This window comes from Mustela putorius, unplaced genomic scaffold (assembly GCF_011764305.1).
Source record: "Mustela putorius furo isolate JIRA1106 unplaced genomic scaffold, ASM1176430v1.1 tig00000174_pilon_pilon_pilon, whole genome shotgun sequence".
Classification (NCBI taxonomy): domain Eukaryota; kingdom Metazoa; phylum Chordata; class Mammalia; order Carnivora; family Mustelidae; genus Mustela; species Mustela putorius.
This window is the reverse complement of record NW_025421304.1, coordinates 4,836,908-4,858,695: the sequence shown is the minus strand read 5'-3', so window position 1 is coordinate 4,858,695 and position 21,788 is coordinate 4,836,908. Positions and strand designations below refer to the sequence as shown.

The 21,788-nt window shown below is 41.4% G+C and overlaps 1 non-coding gene across 1 annotated transcript; it reads left to right on the top strand.

Annotated features, from left to right (window-relative positions):
• The first annotated feature begins 6,767 nt into the window (after window positions 1–6,767).
• On the top strand, window positions 6,768–6,932 carry LOC123391056. The gene has a single exon (XR_006605694.1). It is a non-coding gene; the product is annotated as a U1 spliceosomal RNA (small nuclear RNA).
• The last annotated feature ends 14,856 nt before the right edge of the window (window positions 6,933–21,788 follow it).

The window sequence follows — 21,788 nt, the reverse complement described above, 5'->3', positions numbered from 1 at the left end:
GGAGATCTGATCTAATGCTTCAAAGGAATCAGGTGCCCTCCTGAGTCCTCGATGTTTCCTTGGGGTTGACATTGGTTTCCCTGGCATTTATTTCTCGCAGTTATGAGACCAGAGAAATTAATGGGTTCTTTATAATCTGTGAGCCTAACGACGATTGGAGTTAAGTGCATTCTCTGTGACAAGGCACACACTGGGTGTGACAGAGTTCCTGGGGCTCTCTGGACCCTGTGCTATCCATTGGCAACACAGCACCATTATCACCACTTCAATGCTCTCCTTTGCAACACACGGGCTAGAAACTACATTTTCTGGAACCTCCTGGTTGCTGCCAATGAGAAAAACTTGCCCAGTATGAAAGCAGAAGCCTTATCACTGCTCGTGTGACAGCAGTGGGCAGGCGCATGGGCCCTGCAGATAAGAACTTCTCCAGCAGTGTTGTACCGGGGTACAACAGAGGCAGCTGGAGGCACTGTCCATGGTACCCAGCAAAGTCTCGACTCTCCAACAGCCAGAGCTGTCCCCTGATGGTCTTTCTGCCAGCCTTTCCAGGTTTTAGAAGCACCACACCTCCCGTATTAAATCTCTTCCTCCTTAAGATAGCCAAAGTTATTCTGTTTCCCTTGTAATGTATCCGGTCACCAAAAAATACCAACAGCACTTGTGTATTGAACTCAACGTGAAATGTTGACTTCTGTGGGGCTGTCAGAGAATATTGGCATTAAACAAGGTACGGCTATCCGTTGAGGACTCTTGGCCCAGGGAGTGACTGACAGGATTAGCAACAGGCGCACTCTTCAGTGTTTCCAATCACATCAACCACAAGGATTTTTGAAACATTTTGTCACTTGTCACATGTCACCATGTTATATCACAAGGCCCCAGAGGGCAGGAAGAGAGATTTTGTTTTTGTTCAATTACGTTCTTGTGTAACAAACTCCACACAACTATCCAAACCATTGGTTGTCCTCTAATACATTAGAGTATTAAATATCACTGGCAAACATGTTTAACTCTCTGAGAATCTGAGATCATTTCATACAAAGGTGACCACCAGAAGGGATTCATGCTGGTGTTTCCAAGGCTCCCCCAGGAGCCGGGGACTCACTGCAGGTCAGGGGCATCAGAGCTGGTACTCAGTACCCCGGGGGATATTCAGCTCCATCACTCTTTGCCCTGTTGCTAAATAAGCAAACTTCATTCAGTCTTCTTTAAAATGATGGCCATAGTCCACTTTTTTTTTTCTTTTTTAGAGAGAGCAGCAGTGGGCGAGGAGTGAGCAGTACAGAGGGAGAGAAAGTTCCAAACAGGCTTCACACTCAGTGTAGAGACCAACATGGGGGCTGGATCTCATGACCCTGTGATCATGATCTGACTGGAAATCAAGAGTCGGATGCTCGACCAACGGAGCCGCCCAGGTGCCCCATCCACAGTCCACTTTTAAAAATGTGTCCATGAAAGGATTCTCTCTTTGAGGTCATCGAGGCCAAGCCAAGTTGTTTAGATGCAGAGAAGTGAAGACAAAGGGCAAAGCCCTTCATTCCACCGACAGGGCACTGGGCATCCCGTGTCAAGTTGCTGGAGGACCGCAGTGGGTAAGACTAGCTCACCATTCCCGTTCTTTGCAGGTGACGCAGCCAAAAAGCACATACATACAGGAGAAAGCCCAGATCATTCCATCCAGGGATGGCTGTCATGCAGGACACAAAACAGTTGATGTGACAAAGAGTGACCCACGGTGAATGTGCAAGTGGGGAACTATGTCTTCAGACACGGGTCTAAAAGGCCTCCCAGGGGAGATCTGGTACAAGGAACCACCTCAGAGAAAAGCCGGAGGGTAACACCCAGGCAGAGGAGACAGCCAGGCAGGGAGGGACCTGGCATGTTGGGGGACAGAGAGAAAGGCCAGAGCAGAGTGAGGGAAGGGGCTAGTGGGAGAAAATGAGGTTAGAACCAAAGGCCCGGTGGGAGTATGTCAGGCTTGACCGATATGCAGAAGGAGTGAACTTTATTCCAAAGCACTGGGAAGCCATCTGAAGATTTTAAACACCTCCTGGCAGAGTCAGGCTTGGTCACCTCTCCCCATACACAAGATTCTCACCAGCAGACCGACTCTACAGATCAAGCTCGGTGTCCCCATGTCATGCACACACCCCCCAGGTCTCCCAACCTTGGGTCTCCTTCACCACACCTTGAGATGAAGTCTCCAAGCCCGAAGCCAGTCTGGTGTATCTCTCACCATACCCTCAGATCAACCCAGGCTTTGTAAATCACCGCACACAGATTATGACCACTGCAGGCACATTCACTCCCACCCCAACAAAAGAGTGTAACCTTCCTCACCCAGGACCCATGCAAAAGCAACCTCAGGCTATCTTGGTCTCTGTTAGGAATCCCCCTCCAGTGAGCCTCCCACTGAGCTCACAGGCAGCTAGAGCCCCATGGATCATTAAGGTATAGACACAAACCCCCATGGCTTATGAGAGCACACACAACTTCCTGTCTATCCAACATCTATCCATTCATTTATTCATCCAAAAAACATGTATTGAATATCTACAATGGGTCAGGCCATCTACCTGGTCTGAGGACATGGCAATGAGCAAGGTGGTCATAGGCGCCCCTGCCTGTGTAAGTTCTCCATTGCTTCATACACAGTAGCACAAACTTAGCAATTAAAGTACCAGATTATTAGCTTAAAGTTTCTCCAGATCAGGGGTCTGGGAACAGCTCAGTTGAATCTTCTATGGAGGGTCTCACTGGACTTCAATTAAGATGTTGGCCAGGATTATGACCTCAGCTGAGGCCCAGGGTCTTCTTCCAAGCTCACTGAGCTCAGAACTGAGTTCCCCATGGTTGTAAGAATGAGGTCCTCAGGTCCTAGAGGCCCCCTCAGTCCCCTGCCTCAACACAGCAGCTTGCTTCTTCAAGACCAACAGGGGAACATCTCTGCTGCTTCAAGGCCCTGACTTCTAGACCCTCTTTTAAAGGGTCCACCTGATTAGGTCAGGCCCACCCAGGATCATCTCCCTTTTGATTAACTCCAAACCAAATCCTGTGGGATCTTCATTGTACCTGCAAAATCTTTTTGCCTTTGCCATGTGCCACATCATATTCACTTGTTTCCCCTACGTCCATGAGGAGGGTTTATAGGGGGCACCACACACCAGAGAGCAGGAAACTCAGGGCCACCTGGCACACCGCCCTCACAGAATTCCCATTCCAGCCAGAAAGACAAACCTCAATACATGACTGGAAAGGTGACAGTTGAACCAGGGCACCATGGGCCAGCATCTTGGCTCCATCCCTGGCGGCAAGGGGACCTGGCTGGGTGCCATGCCCACCACTGCCTGCCACCCAGAGTGCAGCACTGCCTCCTCCTCTCCGCTCACACATGCTCTCACACATTCTGTGACAACTGTCAGTGCCTTATTCATCATTTCAGATTGCAACTTACTGTTTTCTCAGACACCCACTTTAATACCCTGACATTTCTGTTCAGCCCATAACATTCTGTCAATTGTTTACATCTTCCTCTCACACCGATTGGCTTTTCAGCTGCATTCCTGGCCTTCCCAGTCTTGGTGCATGAGGCTTACTGAGCGGTTTGGAGTCACTCCCTCACTGTCCACGCCGCTGGACCACCAGTGAGGTGTGCCACAAACCCCACGTCAATCATCTCCCAAGACACTCACAGCTTATGCTCCAGGCTCAGGGTGGAAGCTGCCTGCAAAAAACACAGCCCGCCTAAGCAGAAATTCCTTCTGTGTCCTTTTCCAGTTTATAACTAAAGGCCTGTTTCCAGAACCTGCAGGTGGAAAGAACTGTCCCCAGGCTTTTCACCTGCCTTTCCATCTGCCCCACGTCTGGCTCATCAGCAGGACCTGCTATCTGTCCCCTGGCCACCACCCCACCTGCCCTCCAGTTTTGACGGCCACCACCACCAGCAGCCCTCCCCAACCATGCAAACACGCGCTAACTCGTGTTCTGCCTTCCTCCACTAGGCTTCTCCAGACCTATCTCCAAACCACAGCAGGAGAGGTTTTCTGAAAACATAAGGCATCACCGTCCTGCAGTCGACCCTTAAGGGGCTTCCCACTGCACAAGAATGCAACCCAAATTTCCTTCTCTGGTCTTCAAATCACAGCAAGAACTGTTACATCCTTACCTAATCTTGCCCCTTTGCAGGCCCTCCCACGTGTCATGCAAAGGCCACACAGGCTTTCTTTGAGTTCTTCAGGTTCTTTTCCATGGCCGGGGACTCGTGGATGTGCTATTCTCTTTGCATGGGCTATTTCCTCCCACCCACATGGGAAAATGGTAAATTTTGAATGAATGGTGTTGGAACCAATGGACAAGTGTTTAGAAACAAAAATCAATGTTTAGCTCCTACATGGCTGTTGCCTACCTGTAGGCTTTGATTTACCATCAAACAAGTCTCCCAACCACATGAGCTAACACAGGATCTCTCTGCTATTCTGCACCTCACCACCTTGATTGTTTGTTTCATAGTCAGTGTTGTCATTTTCAGTGATTTTATTAATTTGTCTGTTTACTCTTTTCCCTGCCACCATGCTGGAATGCAGATCCCAGCAAGGAGGAGAGACCATGTGGCTACGGCTGGCCATCACACACCCAGTCACTGCTTTGCCTAACACCTTGGCAGGTTCATCGTGTGGTAGAAGCTCAAAAAACATCTGTGTGATGAAAGGCTGGATGCATGAGTGAGGGAATGCATGCTAACTTTGTGGTGTGAAAAATGCAAATCCATCGTGTGATTCAAAATGTAGGAGGCAGGAGGGAGGGTCTTGTCACACTTTATGTGCAACTCTGTTCTAAAGGTATAATAATTAAAGCGGTGGCATTTTCAATGAAAAGGAAAAACAGAAACAAATGAATGGAACAGAATGAAGAGTCAAGTAAGTAAACATATCACTCAAATATTTAGACAGGTTTTTTTAATCAGCAGGAAAAAAAGAGATTATTTTTAAAATGGGGTGGGACAGCTAACTAGCTGACAACAAAGAGAAAGAAAATAAGCCAGAGCCCTACCTCATTACAAAGAAATAAACTTGAAATGACTAAAAATTTCAATAGAAAATTAAGCCAGAGGGCACGTAGTTGTCTCAGACACTCCTTAAGTGTCTGCTTTCGGCTGAGGTCATGATCCCAGGTTCCTGCTATCGAGTCCCACATCAAGTCCCACATCATGCTCCTTGCTCAGCAGGGAGTCTGCTTCTCCCTCTCCTTCTGCCCTTCCCCCTGTGCATGCTTACTCTCTCTCACTATTTGTCAAATAAATAAATAAAATCTTTGAAAAAAATTAAGCCATGATATTTATTATAGAATAAAATTTCTGTTCATTACAATGTAATCTTGGGATAAATAAATCCTAAGTAAGACACTAGGGAAAACACTGATATATTTGACTGTGTAAAAATGAACAAATCAAACTTACAAATAATAATTGTGGTAATGAGACTTGCAGCCATAATGGAGAAAAGAGATCTGTCATCTTTGGCCCCATAAAACAAAAAAATAAAACTGGATAAAGTCATCAAATACAAACATTTAAGGATTCTGGGAATTGACCAAAGGTAAATGACTAATTGGAAGTGGTTATGCATGAAAAACTGCTAGATGTTTGAGTCAGTGGCTTTCTTCCTAGGGCTTTCTCTGTCCACTTTCCCACATGGGTTGGCACCATAATTTTGTCAGGGCAAAGCTAACTGTGAAAAACATCATCTCTACTGCCAAAGGGAGCTGACCTGTTTTGGAGTGGAAGGCAAATCTGTAACTGATGATAGTGTCAGTAAATGTGCAAACTCAGAAGAAAATTAATGAGGGACAACCCACAGATTTGTTAATATAAGGTTGCAGCCCCACTTGAAGGGAGTGGTGAAATAGCTAAAAATTTATTAGGGAGATATTAAAAGAGGCAAATAAACTACTCACACATCATGGCTATACAGAGAACCTTTGGAAGGTAGGTGCAGGTGGGACTCAAGAGATCACAGAAGAAACTAAAACTAAATCTTAAGGAAAAATTGAAAACTGCCTAAATATGGACTGCACTCCCCAACCTAAGTATAAATTAAATAGCAGCATGTGGTGCATGGAAGAACCCAAGACATATGAACATATGAGCACAACATCTTCCCAATCATCTGACTACAGATCTACACAGATACAGTGGAAACTCTTAAGCCTGGTTTAAAAAAAAAAAAAAGACAAGAATTCAAAAACTAAGCAAATACATCTACACATGATTAGAAGACAGATTCTACAGATTAAGCTCACGCAAGTTATTAAAGAAAAAACCCTTCAGGAGAAAACCCCCAATCCAGAGTTGCTACAAAATATTTTTTCCACGTCCAGTTTTCAATTTAAAAAGTCAAGACATATAAATACATAGGAAAGTATGATCTATACTCAGGGAAAAAAGGAATCATTACAAATTAATGCTGAGTTTGCCCAGATATTGAATTTGGGTTTAGCAGATTGAGACTTCAAAGTAGCTATTATAAAAAACATGTTCAGAGAATTTAAAAAAAAAAAAAACTACGTTCAAAGAATTTTTTTTTAAAAAGACCCTGTTTCACACCATATGCAAATATTAGTTCAGAATGGCCCAGCAGCCCAAATAACAGCAAAACCATAAAAAGCTTAGAAGAAAACATAAGGGTAAATCATCATGATCATGGACCTGGAATGAATTCTTAGATAAGACACCAAAAGCTTGAACAACAAAAGAAAAAAAATAGGTAAATACATTTACCTGGAAGTGGGGATATCATGATCAGGAAAGTGGTTTTTTTCAGGGCAAGTCTTACCACTGCACTCTAAATATGTTGACCCCTATGATTTTTCCCAAATGTGGGAAACTTGGCTGCATAATTTGGGGTTGTGGAAAACTATATTTGTGTTCTCCCCTGGAAAAAAATAAACTAGACTTCATAAAAATTAAATATTTTTGTGCATCAAAGGGTATCAAGAAGGTAGATAGACAACCTACAAAATGAGAGAAAATATTTGCAAATCATATATCTAATAATACTCTAGCATTCAGAATATACAATGAACTCTTACTCAACAACAAAAGATAAACTCAACAACAAAAAGATAAACACCCAACTTAAAAATGGGCAAATTACTTGAATTTGTCTTTTTGCAAAGAAAATATACAAATAGCCACAAGCATATGTTCAACAGCATTAGTTTTGAGGGAAACAGAAGTCAAAGGCACAATGAGGTAACACTTCACATTTCACATAGAAAGTAACAAGAATTGGATAAGTTATAGAGAATTTGGAATACTCGTACATTGCTGATGGTAAAGTAGTCTGGTACAGCCATTGTGGAAAATAGTTTGGTGATTCCCCAAAAGGCTACACAAGGAATTGCCCAATGGTCCCAGCAATTTGACTCTTTGGAATATACTCCAAAGAACTGAAAGCATGTACACAAACAAAAACACATACATGCATGGCATTAATAACAATACTCATGATAATAAAAAGATGGAAACAACCCAAATGTCCGTCAATGAATGAATGGTGAAATAAATAGAAATGGAGGAATATTGAAGCAAAATGGCCATATTTTACTTCAATAAAGTCAATATCAGCCTGAAATAAATTGTGATACCTCAATATGTATATTTTAAAACCACAGACCAGTCATTACTGAAAAAAATTCATAGTTTAAAAAACAGAGGAATAAAAATGATACATATACTAAAATGCTAATTTAACACAAGAAATGCAATAGAAGAGAGACAAAAATATAAATAGGACATAATTGAAAACAAATAACAAATAGCAGGTGTAAATCCAACTACTTCAATAATCATATTAATATGGAAGGGCTAAATTCTAAACAAAAGGCAGAGATTATCTCTGCCTTTTTTTAAAGCAAGATTCTAGTACATTTCATCTATAAGAAACATACTTTAGACTCAAAAATAAAAATATGTCAAAGTAAAAGAATAGCAAAATGTATAACTTGTAAACATTACTATAGTTAGAGTGGCTATATTAATTCAGGCAAAATCATATTAAGGCAAGAAATTTTTCTAGAGAAAAAGAAATATTTCATAATGATAAAAAAGGCTTAATACATCGGGAAAGTATAAAAGTTATAAATGTGTATGAATATAGTAACGGAGCCCCAAAACACAAGAAGAAAAACCTGATAGAATTGAAAGAAGAAATAGAGAATTCATTAATTATAGTTGAGGATATAAGTTATAACTAAATAACTTTAGTTATTCTATAGTAACTAGACTGAAAAACAATAAAGATAATTAACAATTTGAACAATCCGATCAACTATATGGACCTTGACATTGATAGAACACTCCAACAACAGAATAATACATTCTTTTTGTGGGGGTGGGGAGCAAGATGGCAGAGAAGTAGGTGACCTGAATTTTGTCGGGTCTCAAGAATTCAGCAGATAGTTATCAAACCATTCTGGACACCTACAAACTCAGCAGGAGACCGAAAAGAAGACAAGCAGCAATTCTAGGAAAAGAAAATCGAAGGTAGGATGTGTGAAGTGAATTCCAGGTAATATATGGGAAGATAGACCATGGGGGAGAGGGGCCAGCTCCCAGCAAGCAGTAGAACCCAGAGCACAAAATTTGAAATTTGGAGTTCTGCTTCACTACAGGACCTCACTCCAGAGGCTAAGTGGGGGATGGACCCCTCACAGGGACAGTGTGGTTTCAGGACCCATGGGGTCACAGAAAGACCAGGGGTGTCTGAATGTGACAGAGCTCCCAGGTATTGGAGCAAGGAAGCCTGCAGCAGAGATGGAGATGAGCAGTGGGCGCTCAGCTCAGACTTACCTTAAACCATGATCTGAGGCACCGTCACACCACTGCTCTTTGAGCAGGGACACCACAAGTGGCAGATCCGGGGAGACTCACCTTCATCCTTTGGGAGGAGCAGTGCAGAAGAAGACAGCAGGAATCAGCTGGGTTTGGAGACTCCAAATGGGGCCATGCACCAGAGATAGGAATGCTCAGTCACTGGCTAGGTGAGCTCTGCATGTGGCTGGAGACCAGGGACATGGGAGGGATTGACTGCTTTTCTCTGAAGGCACACTGAGGAGCAGTGCCCCAAGCTCTCAGCTCCCAAGGAGTGGGAGACTGGGAGGCCACCATTTTCATTCTCCTCCTCCAGAGCTCTACAGAAAGTGTTCAGGGAACAAAAGCTCCCAAGAGTGAACCCAAGCAGATTCACTTTCTGTGAACCAGGGCACTTAGCCTGGCCCCTGGCAAGGGCGGTACAATTCTGCCTCAGACAAAGACACTTGAGAATCACTACAACAGACCACTCCTGAGAATATCAGCAAGAATATCCAGACAAGACCAAGTTCACCAGTCAATAAGAACTACAAAACTTCAGAGCTACAGGAATACAGCACAGAAGTCATGGCTTTTTTCCCATGATTCCTTAGTCTTTGGAAAATTAAATTTTTTTAACTTTTTTATGCTATTTCTTTTAATTTTTCATTTTTCCTATTTTAACCTTATTTAACTATTTCATCTTATCAATACCCTTTTAAAAATCTTTTTAAATTTTCATTGTTATAGTCATACTCTATACCTTCATTATATTTAACCTAATTTTTGTATACATATAAATTTTTCTTTCTTTAAAATTTTGGGATACAGTTTCTTCTACCAGATAAAATATACCCTAAATCTAGCATATGGCTTTATTCTAGGATCCAGCCAGATCAAATTCTCTCCTTTTTTTTTCCTTTCTTCAACCAACTTCTTATCAATTCATTTTTTAGAATCTTTTTAAATTTTCATCTTTCCAGTCATATTCCATCCCTTTACCATGTTTACCTTTATTTTTGTATATATATATATTTTTTTCTTTCTTTAAAATTTTGGGAGGTAGTTTCTTCTAACAGACCAAATTACACCCAAAATCAAGAGTGTAGCTCTGATTTTGGTCTCTTCCAATTTGGTTAGTATATATTTTGTCTCTTCCAATTTGGTCTCTTCCAATTGGTTAGTATATATTTTTCTGGGGTTGTTGCTACACATTTAGTATTTTGTTCTCTCATTCATCTCTTCTTATCTGGATAAAATGACAAGGCAGAAAAACTCACCTGAAAGAAAAAGAACAAGAGGCAGTACCAATGGCTAGGGACCTAATCAATACAGACATTAGTAAGATGTCAGAACTAGTGTTCGGACTGATGATTATCAAGGTGCTAGCTGGACTAGAAAAAAGCATGTAATATACTAGAGAATCCATTTCTGGGAAATAAAAGAACTAAAATCTAACCAAGTTGATATCCAAAAAAAAAGCTATTAATGAGGTACAATAAAAATGGAGGTTCTTACTGCTAGGATAAATAAAGCAGAAGAATTAGTGATATAGAAAACCAAGTGATGGAGAATAAAGAAGTTGAGAAAAAGAGACATAAACAACTACTGGACCATGAGCGGAGAATTCAAGAGATAAGTAATACCATAAGACAAAACACTATTAGAATAATTGGGATCCGAGAAGAGGAAAAAGGAATGGGGGGCAGAAGGTATATTGGAGCAAATTATAGCAGAGAATTTCCCTAATTTGGGGAAGGAAATCAGCATCAAAATTAAGGAGGCACAGAGAACATCCCTCAAAATCAATTAATAGGTCAATACCCTATTATCTAATAGTAAAACTCACAAGTCTCAGTAACAAAAAGAAAATCCTGAAAGCAGCTATGAGCAAAAGATCTGTAACCTACAATAGTAGAAATATTAGATTGACAGCAGAACTATCCACAGAGACCTGGCAGCCCAGAAAAACTGGCAAGATATATTCAGAGCACTAAATGAGAAAAATGTGCAGCCAAGAATACTATATCCAGCTAAGCTTCCATTGAAAATAGAAAGAGAGATAAAAAGCTTCCAGGACAAACAGAAACTAAAAGAATTTGCAAACACCAAACCAGTCCTACAAGAAATATTAAAAGGGGTCCTCTAAGCAAAGAGAGAGCCAAAAGGTAATAGAACAGAAAGGAATAAAGACAATAAACAGACAATACAATGGCACTAAATTCATATCTTTCAATAGTTACCCTGAATGTAAATGGGTTAAACACCCCAATAAAAAGACATAGGACATCTGAAAGGATAAAAAAAATCCATTGATATGCTGTCTACAAGAAACATTTTAGACCCAAAGACACCTCCAGATTTAAGGTGAGGGGGTGGAAAACAATTTAGCATGGTAATGGACATCAAAAGAAAGCTGGGGTGGAAATCCTTATACCACATAAATTTGATTTTAAGCCAAAGACTATAAGAAGAGATAAGGAAGGACATTATATCATATTTAATGGCCCATCCAACAAGAAGCTCTAACAATTTTAAATACCTATGTCCCTAACATAGGACCGCCAATTACATAAACCAATTAATAACAAAATCAAAGAAACACATTGATTCTAATACAATAATAGTATGGGACTTTAATGCCCCCTCACTGAAATGGACAGATCATCTAAGTAAAAGATCAACAAGGAAATAAAGGCTTTAAATGAAACACTGGAAAAGACAGATATCACAGATATATTCAGAACATTCCATCCCAAGGCAACAGAGCACACATTCTTCTCTAGTGTACATGGAACATTCTCCAGGATAGATCACATCCTGGGTCACAAATCAGGTCTCAACCAGTACCAAAAGATTGGGATCATTCCCTGCATATTTTCAGACCACAAAGCTTTGAAACTAGAACTCAACCACAAGAGGAAAGTTGTGGAAGGAACTCAAATACATGGAGTCTAAAGAACATTCTACTAAAGAATGAAGGGGTCAACCAGGAAATTAAAGAAGAATTTTTAAAAATTCATGGAAATAAATGAAAATGAAAACACAACTCTTCAAGATCTATGGGACACAGCAAAAGTGATCCTGAGAGGAAAGTACGTAGCAATACAAGCCTGTCTCAAGAAACAAGAAAGGTCTCAAATACAGAACCTAACACTACACCTAAAGGAGCTAGAGAAAGAACAGCAAAGAAAGCCTAAACCCAGCTGGAGAAGAGAAATAATAAAGATCAGAGCAGACATCAATGAAATAGAAACCAAAAGAACAGATAAATGAAACTAGGAGCTGGTTCTTTGAAAGAATTAATAAGGTTGATAAACCTCTGGAAGAGAAAAGACCCAAATTAATAAAATCGTGAATGAAAGAGGAGAGATCAACAACCAACACCAAAGAAATAAAACCAATTATAAGAACATATTACAAGCAACTATACACCAGCAAATTTGATAATCTGGAAGAAACGGATGCATTCCTGGAGACATATAAACTACTGAAACTGAACCAGGAGAAATAGAAAACCTAAAAAGACCCATAACCAGTAAGGAGATAGAAGCAGTCATCAAAAATCTCCCAACAAACAAAAGCCCAGGGCCAGACAGCTTCCCAGGGGAATTCTTTTTTTTTTTTTTTTTTTTTTTGATTTTTTTAAATTTCTTTTCAGTGTACCAGAATTCATTGTTTATGCACCACACCCAGTGCTCCATACAAAACATACCCTCCATAATACCCACCACCAGGCTCCTATCAAACATTTAAAGAATTAATACCTATTCTCCTGAAACTGTTCCAAAAAATAAAAATGGAAGGAAAACTTCCAAACTCATTTTATAAGGCCAGCATTACCTTGATCCCAAAACCAGGCAAAGACCCCATCAAAAAAGAGAATTACAGACCAATATCCCTGACGAACATGGATGCAAAAATTCTCACCAAAATACTACCTAATAGGATCCAACAGTACATTAAAAGGATTATTCACCACGACCAAGTGAGATTTATTCCTGGGCTTCAAGGTTGGTTCAACATCCACAAATCAATCGATGTGATACATTAATTTAAAAAGAACAAGAATCATATGATACTCTTGATAGATGCTGAAGATGTGGTATATATATACGATGGAGTACTATGCCTCCATCAGAAAGGATGAATATCCAACTTTTGTATCAACATGGATGGAACTGGAAGAGATTATGCTGAGTGAAATAAGTCAAGCAGAGAGAGTCAATTATCCTATGGTTTCACTTATTTGTGGAACATGAGGAATAACATGGAGGACATGGGAAGATGGAAAGGATAAAGGAGTTAGAGGAAATTAGAGAGGGAGATGAACCATGAGAGACTGTGGACTCTGAGGAACTAACTGAGGGTTTTGGAGGGGAGAGGGGTGGGATATGGGGTGAGCCTGGTGGTGGGTATTGTGGAGGGCACGTACTGCATGGAGCACTGGGTTTGGTGCATAAACAATGAATTCTGGAACACAGAAAAGAAATTTAAAAATAAACAATTTCTTAAAAAGCATTTGACAAAGTACAGCATTCTTTCTTAGGCAAAATTCTTCACAGTGTAGAAATAGAGGGTACATACCTCAATACCATCAAAGCCATCTAAGAAAAACCCACAGTGAATATAATTCTTAATGGGGGAAAACCTGAGAGGTTTTCCCCTAAGGTCAGGAACATGGCAGGGATGTCCGCTATCACCACTGCTATTCAACATAGTACCAGAAGTCCTAGCCTCATCACTCAGACAACAAAAAGAAATAAAATGCATCTGAATCAGCAAAGAAGTCAGACTCTGACTCTTTGCAGATGATGTGATACTTTATGTGGAAAACCCAAAACACTCCACTCCAAAACTGCTAGAATTCATACAGGAATTCAGTAAAGTGACAGGATCTAAAATCAATGCACAGAAATCAGTTGCATTTCTACATACCAACAGCAAGACAGAAGAAAGAGAAATGAAGGAGTTGATCCCATTTACAATTGCACCCACAACTATAAGATACCCAGGAATAAACTTAACCAAAGAGGCAAGGAACCTGTACTCAGAAAACTTTAAAGTACTCATGAAAGAAATGAAGGAAGACACAAAGAATTGGAAAATGTTCCATGTTCCCTGATTAGAAGAGAAAATATTGTGAAAATGTCTATGATACCTAAAGCAATCCTACACATTTAATGCAATCTCTATCAAAATACTATCAATTTTTTCCAAGAAATTGAACAAATAATCCTAAAATTTATATGGAACCAGAAAAGACCCTGAATAGTCAGAGGAATGTTAAAAAACAAAACCAAAGTTAGCGGCATCACAATTCCAGACTTCAAGCTCTATTACAAACCTGTCATCATCAAAACAGAATGGTTCTGGCACAAAAGCAGACACATAGATCAATGGAACAGAATATAGAGCCCAGAAATGGACCCTCAACTCTGGTCAACTAATCTTCAACAAAGCAGAAAGAATGTCCAATGGAAAAAAGACAGTCTCTTCAACAAATGGTGTTGGGAAAATTGGACAGCCACATGCAGAAAAGTGAAACTGTACCATTTCCTTACATCACACAGAAAAATAGACTCCAAATGAATGAAAGACCTCAATGTGAGACAGGAAACCATCAAAATCCTTGAGGAGAACACAGGCAACAACCTCTTCCACCTCAGCTGCAGCAACTTCTTCCTAGAAACATCGCCAAAGGCAAGGGAAGTGAGGACAAAAATGAACTCTTGGGACTTCATCCAGATCAAAAGCTTTTGCACAGCAAAGGAAACAGTCAACAAAACCAAAAGACAACCAACAGAATGGGAGAATATATTTGCGAATGACATATCAGATAAAGGGCTGGTATCCAAAATCTATAAAGAACTTATCAAACTCAACACCCAAAGAACAAACAATCCAATCCAGAAATGGGCAGAAGACATGAACAGACATTTCTGCAAAGAAGACATCTAGATAGCCAACAGATACATGAAAAAGTGCTCCACATCACTTGGCATCAGGGAAATACAAATCAAAACCACAATGAGATACTACCTCACACAGGTCAGAATGGCTGAAATTAACAAGTCAGGAAACGACAGATGTTGGCAAGGATGAGGAGAAAGGGGAACCCTCCTACACTGTTGGTGGGAATGCAAGCTGATGCAGCCACTCTGGAAAACAATATGGAGGTTCCTCAACAAGTTGAAAATAGAGTTACCCTATGAATGCAAGCTGATGCAGCCACTCTGGAAAACAATATGGAGGTTCCTCAACAAGTTGAAAATAGAGTTACCCTATGACCCTATGAAAATAGAGATACCCAATTGCCCTACTGGGTATTTACCCTAAGGATATAAATGTAGTGATCCTAACGGGCATGTGCACCCAAATGTTTATAGCAGCAATGTCTACAATAGCCAAACTGTGGGAAGAACCTAGATGTCCATCAACAGATAAATGGATAAAGATGTGGTATATATATATATATATATACATATATATATATATATATATATGTATATATATATATATATATATATATTATGCAGCCATCAAAAATAGAAATCTTGCCATTTGCAATGACATCAATAGAACTAGGAGGTATTATGTCAAGTAAAATAAGTCAGTCAATCAGAGAATGACAATTATCATATGATCTTTCCAATGGACTTTTAAACAGTCAATCTCAGTTCAAAATTAAAGAAAGCTAGTATATTATACAATAAAAATGTCCAACAATAGGGGAATTTCCATGTAAGAAGCAACTATTAACATTAAAATGATGTTATAATTATCAGGATGCTCTTTGTGACCAGAATCATAGTCATGACACAGTAAATGAATATATAGTATAGGCTTTAGATTTATCTGAGCATGGTGAGAGAAGCCATTGATATATTAAGTGAAATGTCCATATTCTTTAAAATTTTATTTATTTATTTGACACAGAGAGAGAGAGGCAGACAGAAGGAGAGGGAGAAGCAGCCACCCTGCTGAGCAGAGAGTATGGAGCTGATCCCAGACCCTGGGATCATGACCTGAGCTCAAGGCAGATGCTTAACTGGCTGAGCCACCCAAGTGGCCCAAAGTCCACATTTTAAAACTGCATATAAACTGTGATCCATTTCGAAACAGAAATCTATACATGGATATGTATTTGTATCTATGCATTGGAAACAACAGAATGACGTATTTCAAAGGTTGAGTTCCCATCTCTGAGTGCTGAGATTACAGATTATTTTAATTTTATAATTTTCTTTATGTGTATGTTCTATATTTTTCACAGTAAGCATGTATTAGTTATAAACATGGAGAAAAAAATGTTGATTTTTTAATGAGAGGCTTAAAATCACAGAACCTCAGCAGAAAAGCTGTGGGGGCACAGAAGGATGGGGAACATGGATGTTGTTTCCTGCCCCACCTCACCCAACACCCATTTACCCTATAGGGACCCTACAGGGTTCCTGTGTCAGGAGGGACCATCCTTGTTAATAAGTAAAATCAATTAGCATCTCACCTGTCTGGCTGGAAAATATGGTTAATCAAAGAGATGATTCCTTGTCCCAATCACGGTGCTCAGGCAAGAAGCAGACATGGAGACCTCCACTGGAGTGCCCAGGGCCAGCACAGAAAGCCGGTAGGGAGTGCAGTGAGGATTTCCATAAATGAAAATGTGCACACCCCTGTGAGTGGGGTCAGTCAACATGACAGCTAAAAATCTGGAACAAAGATGGTGTGGAGGCAGTTTAGTTAAAATAAGTAAAATCTCAGGTATTTCATTACTCTTATTTTTTGGCCACTGATCAGATTTTTATTATTATTAAAGTATCAATTAACATACAGTGTTATATTACTTTCAGGTATATAGTATAGTGAAGCAAGAGTTCCATACATGACTCAGAGCTCCTCACAACACGTGCACTCTGAACCCCGTTCAACTATTTTACCCATGCCCTCCCCGCTGCCTCCCCTCTGGAAACCACCAGTTTGTTCTCTGTATTTAGAAGTCTGATTTTTTTTTTTTGTCTCTTTTGTCTTTGTTTGGCCATTTGTTTTGTTTCATAAATTCCACCTATGAGTGAAGCCGTGTGGTATTTGTCTTTCTTCGACTTACTTTACTTAGGATTACATCTTCTCAGTGCATCAATATATATTTTTTTAAGATTAATTCTATTAACACCAGAAAGTGAACAGAGACTGCTATCAGAGCCACCTCCAAGGTGAAAGGACACAGCTAAGCCCCTGCCACATTAGGACACTTCCCAGGCACAGGTGACCATGGCTATGCACCGCCACACGCCCCTCTTGGGCAGGGGTAATGAAGACCTCTGCTCAAGTCCTCCACTCCAAGGCACTCAGTGGAAGAGTGCCATTGAGTAGTTATTACAACCATATGGTGAGCCTAGATCATCTAAAAACTGCTCTCAGAAACTTCATCACTCTCGTTGTGACACTGAGATGGTCTTTTTTTTTTAAGATTTTATTTATTTATCCAACAGAGAGAGATCACAAGTAGGCAGAGAGGCAGGCAGAGACAGAGAGGAGGAAGCAGGCTCCCCGCTGAGCAGAGAGCCCGATGTGGGACTCGATCCCAGGACCCTGAGATCATGACCCGAGCTGAAGGCAGCAGCCTAACCCACTGAGCCACCCAGGCGCCCGACACTGAGATGGTCTTGTCTCCCACCGCTCTTTTGAGAATACTTCCAAGTTCAGCTTTCCTTCAAAATACAATGACCTCCGTCATTCTGGAAACTCACCAGAAAAAGTGGGCACATTCCAAAAATATTTCCAGGTAAGGGAGCTCTGGCACCCCAGCACAGCACTGGGTCACCAAAGCATTTGCATTTAAGCGAACACAAGCAGTAGAGTCACGTGCTGAAGAAACCCAAGGACTAAAAATCAGATTGTTTTTGTTTCTGTTTTCTCTTGGCTTTAGTCTTAGAACTCATATGTTCTTAAGAATAGCAAATTTTCTCCGATGGCTGGGCTCTTTCGGGCTACCTGTGAGGCGGAAAATGTTATGTAGCTCACTTGGCCAGAGCACATGCCCTTAAAGATGAGGCAGATTGGGACTTGGGGGCAGTTCAGCCACCTGCAGAAGGAGAATGCAAGGACTGTCACCCAGACATTAGTGGACACTGACCAAAGTAACAACATCAGCAAACACTTTCCTTCGAAAACACCCACACAACACTGAATGGCAGAAATGCCTTGCCTGCGCCTACTTCGCCCAGTGTGGACGCAGCCCTAGGTCTGATGGTCATTCTTTCAATTGAACTGCTGTGAAGAGCTCTTGTGGCCTTGACAATATTCTCTTGTGCACCAAAGGAAGTGAATACTAATTAAAGAGCCCTTTGGACAATATCCTTCTGTCTGAGGAATCATATACTCAAATAATCTAATTTATAAAACCTCTTCACTACCTTACTACCCAGGTTCCATTCTCTTTTGCATATATTTTCACCACTCAACTAATGACGGATAGAGGGAATTAAGACATGGTTGATTGCATCTCATAGAGGCACTTGGACACATTTAGGATCGCTCGCATCTTTTTCCTTTCCAGCACCTTCTAAGGTAATGTGCTCTCGGAACATATATGTAAGACACACACTGATATTAAAAGCCGTTTTCCATACAGCCTAATAAAAAGGATGCCACATCAAAAACCAGAGTTAACATCTAGCAGGTACTATAATCATTTAAGAGATTATAGGAGCCGGTGTAAGTATGACACAACCACACAGGCTTCACACTCACCACCTCTGTCCCTGGGGGCAAAGCTAAACAGCCACGGACAATGGCAGGATGCCCAGGGCCAGGAAGATGTGAAGCCTCTGTGGTTGTCCTCACTTGGTCTGGCTATTTCTGAGAATGTGAACAAATGCACACAGTGATGGAAGACACTCAGTATATCTTGGGTGGCCTCTGGAAGTGAAGGAGAATCATGCTGTTGGGGACATGTTTTAATAGCATTCCTAAATCAGCCATTCAGCCTCGAGTCCTGAGCCCATTAAGCAGAACCTAGGTGGGGGGACCACGTGGAAACAAGCTGGGACTGCCCTTTTTGGAGGTTAAAGAGCATGGTGGCCATGTGTTTGGGTTCTGCAGCAGACCTCCCGGGGGAACCAAACCCTGGCTCTACTGTGCCCTTGTCCTGTGACCTTGGGCACGTTACCAACCTCTGGGTGTCCCACTTCCCTCATTGTGATAGGGGAAAGCCCCTGCCACCTAGGAGTTTTGTGAGGATTCAAGGAGTTAGACTATACAAATCCTCACATCATCAGCTTCACGATTAGAACAAAGAATAAGTTGTACGTCAACTTAAAATCACCATTTCCCAAGCTTTATTTCAGGGAACAATCAGGATATTCACAAGTGTTTCGCAGAGGGAATGAAAATGATCAGTTAAGGGAGGTGAAGAAGGTCAAGAAGGTTGACCCAGTCTCTCCTCCTCCCCAGCTGTAACAAGTTGAAGTTCCTGAGTATCTCACAACTGATCAAGATCCCCTGAACGCAATTTGGAAACGATGAGCTAAACAAGAACTGGAGATGTCCAGCACATTCAAGAACCTTCTAGGGTTGGATTTTGGTCAAGAGCTTTAGTATGCAGCTAACGCAGAAGCAGGAACATGTCTAGGATGACCCTGAAGTCACCTCCAAATCCCGGAAGTGGTCAAGTGCAGGGTTCTGCTTAGATGAAGAAACAGACTCAAAAAGGAAGCTAGACCAGAAGCAAAACAGCCTCAAAGACTGCTCAGGAAGTCAGGTGAGGAATGAAAATGGGGCAAACTTGACATTTGCTTTGATCTCTTAAGGGGAGCATGGTTTTGAAGGAAATAGTAGCCAGCAATGATTTTTTTTTTTTTAAAGCTGTGATTTCCCTACAATGCTCTTACACTAAGCTCCATTTCCTAAGGAGAATCTTCATGTTCACTCCCAACACTCAAGAGACCTGCACAAAATCCCAAATGGGGATCCCAGGGATTGGGTCTTTGGTGCAATGACTGAGTCACCTCCTCCACCCTCAGGCCTTAGACATCAGCCAGTCTGGCTAAGGGGAAATCCTACAACCCTTGCCAGACTCTGCGACAGGCAGAAGGAAAATGCTCTGGCCCATAGACCATCCCGTCCTCTTCTCCAGGAAATAGTTTCTTAAGAAAAGTGACCGAATCGACTTGACTGTCACATGAGGCTCAGAATGACTTCTGATCATTCTGAAATCCACCTGAACACTTTCAAAGCATAAAATCATACCAGCCCAAAGGCAGCCACTTAAAAGCAGGCATACTCCTGGCACACCTGGGTGGCTCTGTTGGTTGAGTGTCTGACTCTTGATTTCAGCTCAGGTCATGATCTCAGGGTCCTGGGATCGAGCCCCGTGTCACGTTCTGCGCTCAGAGGGAAGTCTGCTTGAGATTCTCTCTCACTGTCTCTCCCTCCCACTCATGCTCACTCACTCTCCCTCAAATAAATAAATAAATCTTTTTTAAAAGATTTTTTAAATTTTTATTTATTTATTTTAATTTCTTTTCAGTGTTCCAGAATTGTTTATGCACCACACCCAGTGGTCCATGCAATACGTGCCCTCCATAATACCCACCACCAGGCTCACCCAACCTCCTATTATTTATTTATTTGACAGAGAGACAGATCACAAGTAGGCAGAGAGGCAGGTGGGGGGGGGGGTGTAGCCTCCCTGCTGAGCAAAGAGCCTGATACTGGGCTCGATCCCAGGACCCTGAGATCATAACCTGAGCCAAAGCCAGAAGCTTAACCCACTGAGCGACCCAGGTGCCCCAAATAAATAATTCTTAAAAAAAAAAAAAAAGCAGGCATATTTCTAACTGTCTAAAAATGTTTCTGACAATAATAACTTTGTTTTATTGAGTATTATGGATAATAGGACTATTTGTAGGAGCCCAACGATCAGCTTTAAAGTGTAAGTCTATTTAACAAAACTGCAGGGACTACTAGATGTGATACACCGTACCATCTCACTAATTTATATTAAACGGCCTCTATTACTTTAAAAATCATACTGGAAAGCAAAAATAGATCCAGGAAGACATGCTTCCTCTCTGAGCAATCCTGGTGTACTTTCTATGAGATCCCCCAAATTCACCTAAGTGAGAGCCGAAGACGCGCCTGGAATGAGCTCGTGCGTGAGCCCCTGACACCCCACGAAGCAAAGGCAGTGTGGTTCGACAACCAGTTTTAAATGATGAGAAGTGCCCATCCTGATGAGCAGGAAAGGTGACACCCCTACTCCTAGTGTTTCCCCAGATGACGCCGATAAGATTCTAAGGAGGCCTTTTCCTTTCAAGGAAACGCGTCTTCCTTGAGAAGGAGCCGTGCAGCCGATTAAGACATTTTCCAAGCATCTGCTAACCTACTTACAGGCATCATTGCTCCCTTGGGCCATGGGACCCCTCCACCTTCCTGAACGGAGTAGCTGAATAGGTAAATGGGTTATATCAGGCCAGGAAATCAATGTGTATACTGTGTTCTCAGCTACAGATGAGCATGTCGAAGCCATTTTATTATAGCTCTAGGAGCCGTATTGATCCGGCTGTAACTACTCGGAGGTGGCCGGCAATCCAATGAGGACGCATCCTTCTGTCCATCCAGCCGCCTCTTTCCCCAAGTAGTGCTTGGAGAGTAAGTGTTTGCAGATTGGATTAATTTAATGTTTGCTTAATCAAAACTGACTGCCCTGGAACTTAAATGCTATTAATTACTAAGAGAATCCAGAACTAATCCTCTAACACCGTGAGGCCAGGGAGGAACAGCAGCTCTGCCGAGAAGGGCACACTCTTAAGGAAATTCTGTTTGTCGCGCTTTGCTGATGTTCATTTCATTTCCTTCTCCACTTTCACCACCGCATCCACCCAGCCTCTTCCCCCAACAGCTTGCTAGAAAACACCTGCTGCTTTTGTTGCCTGTCTTT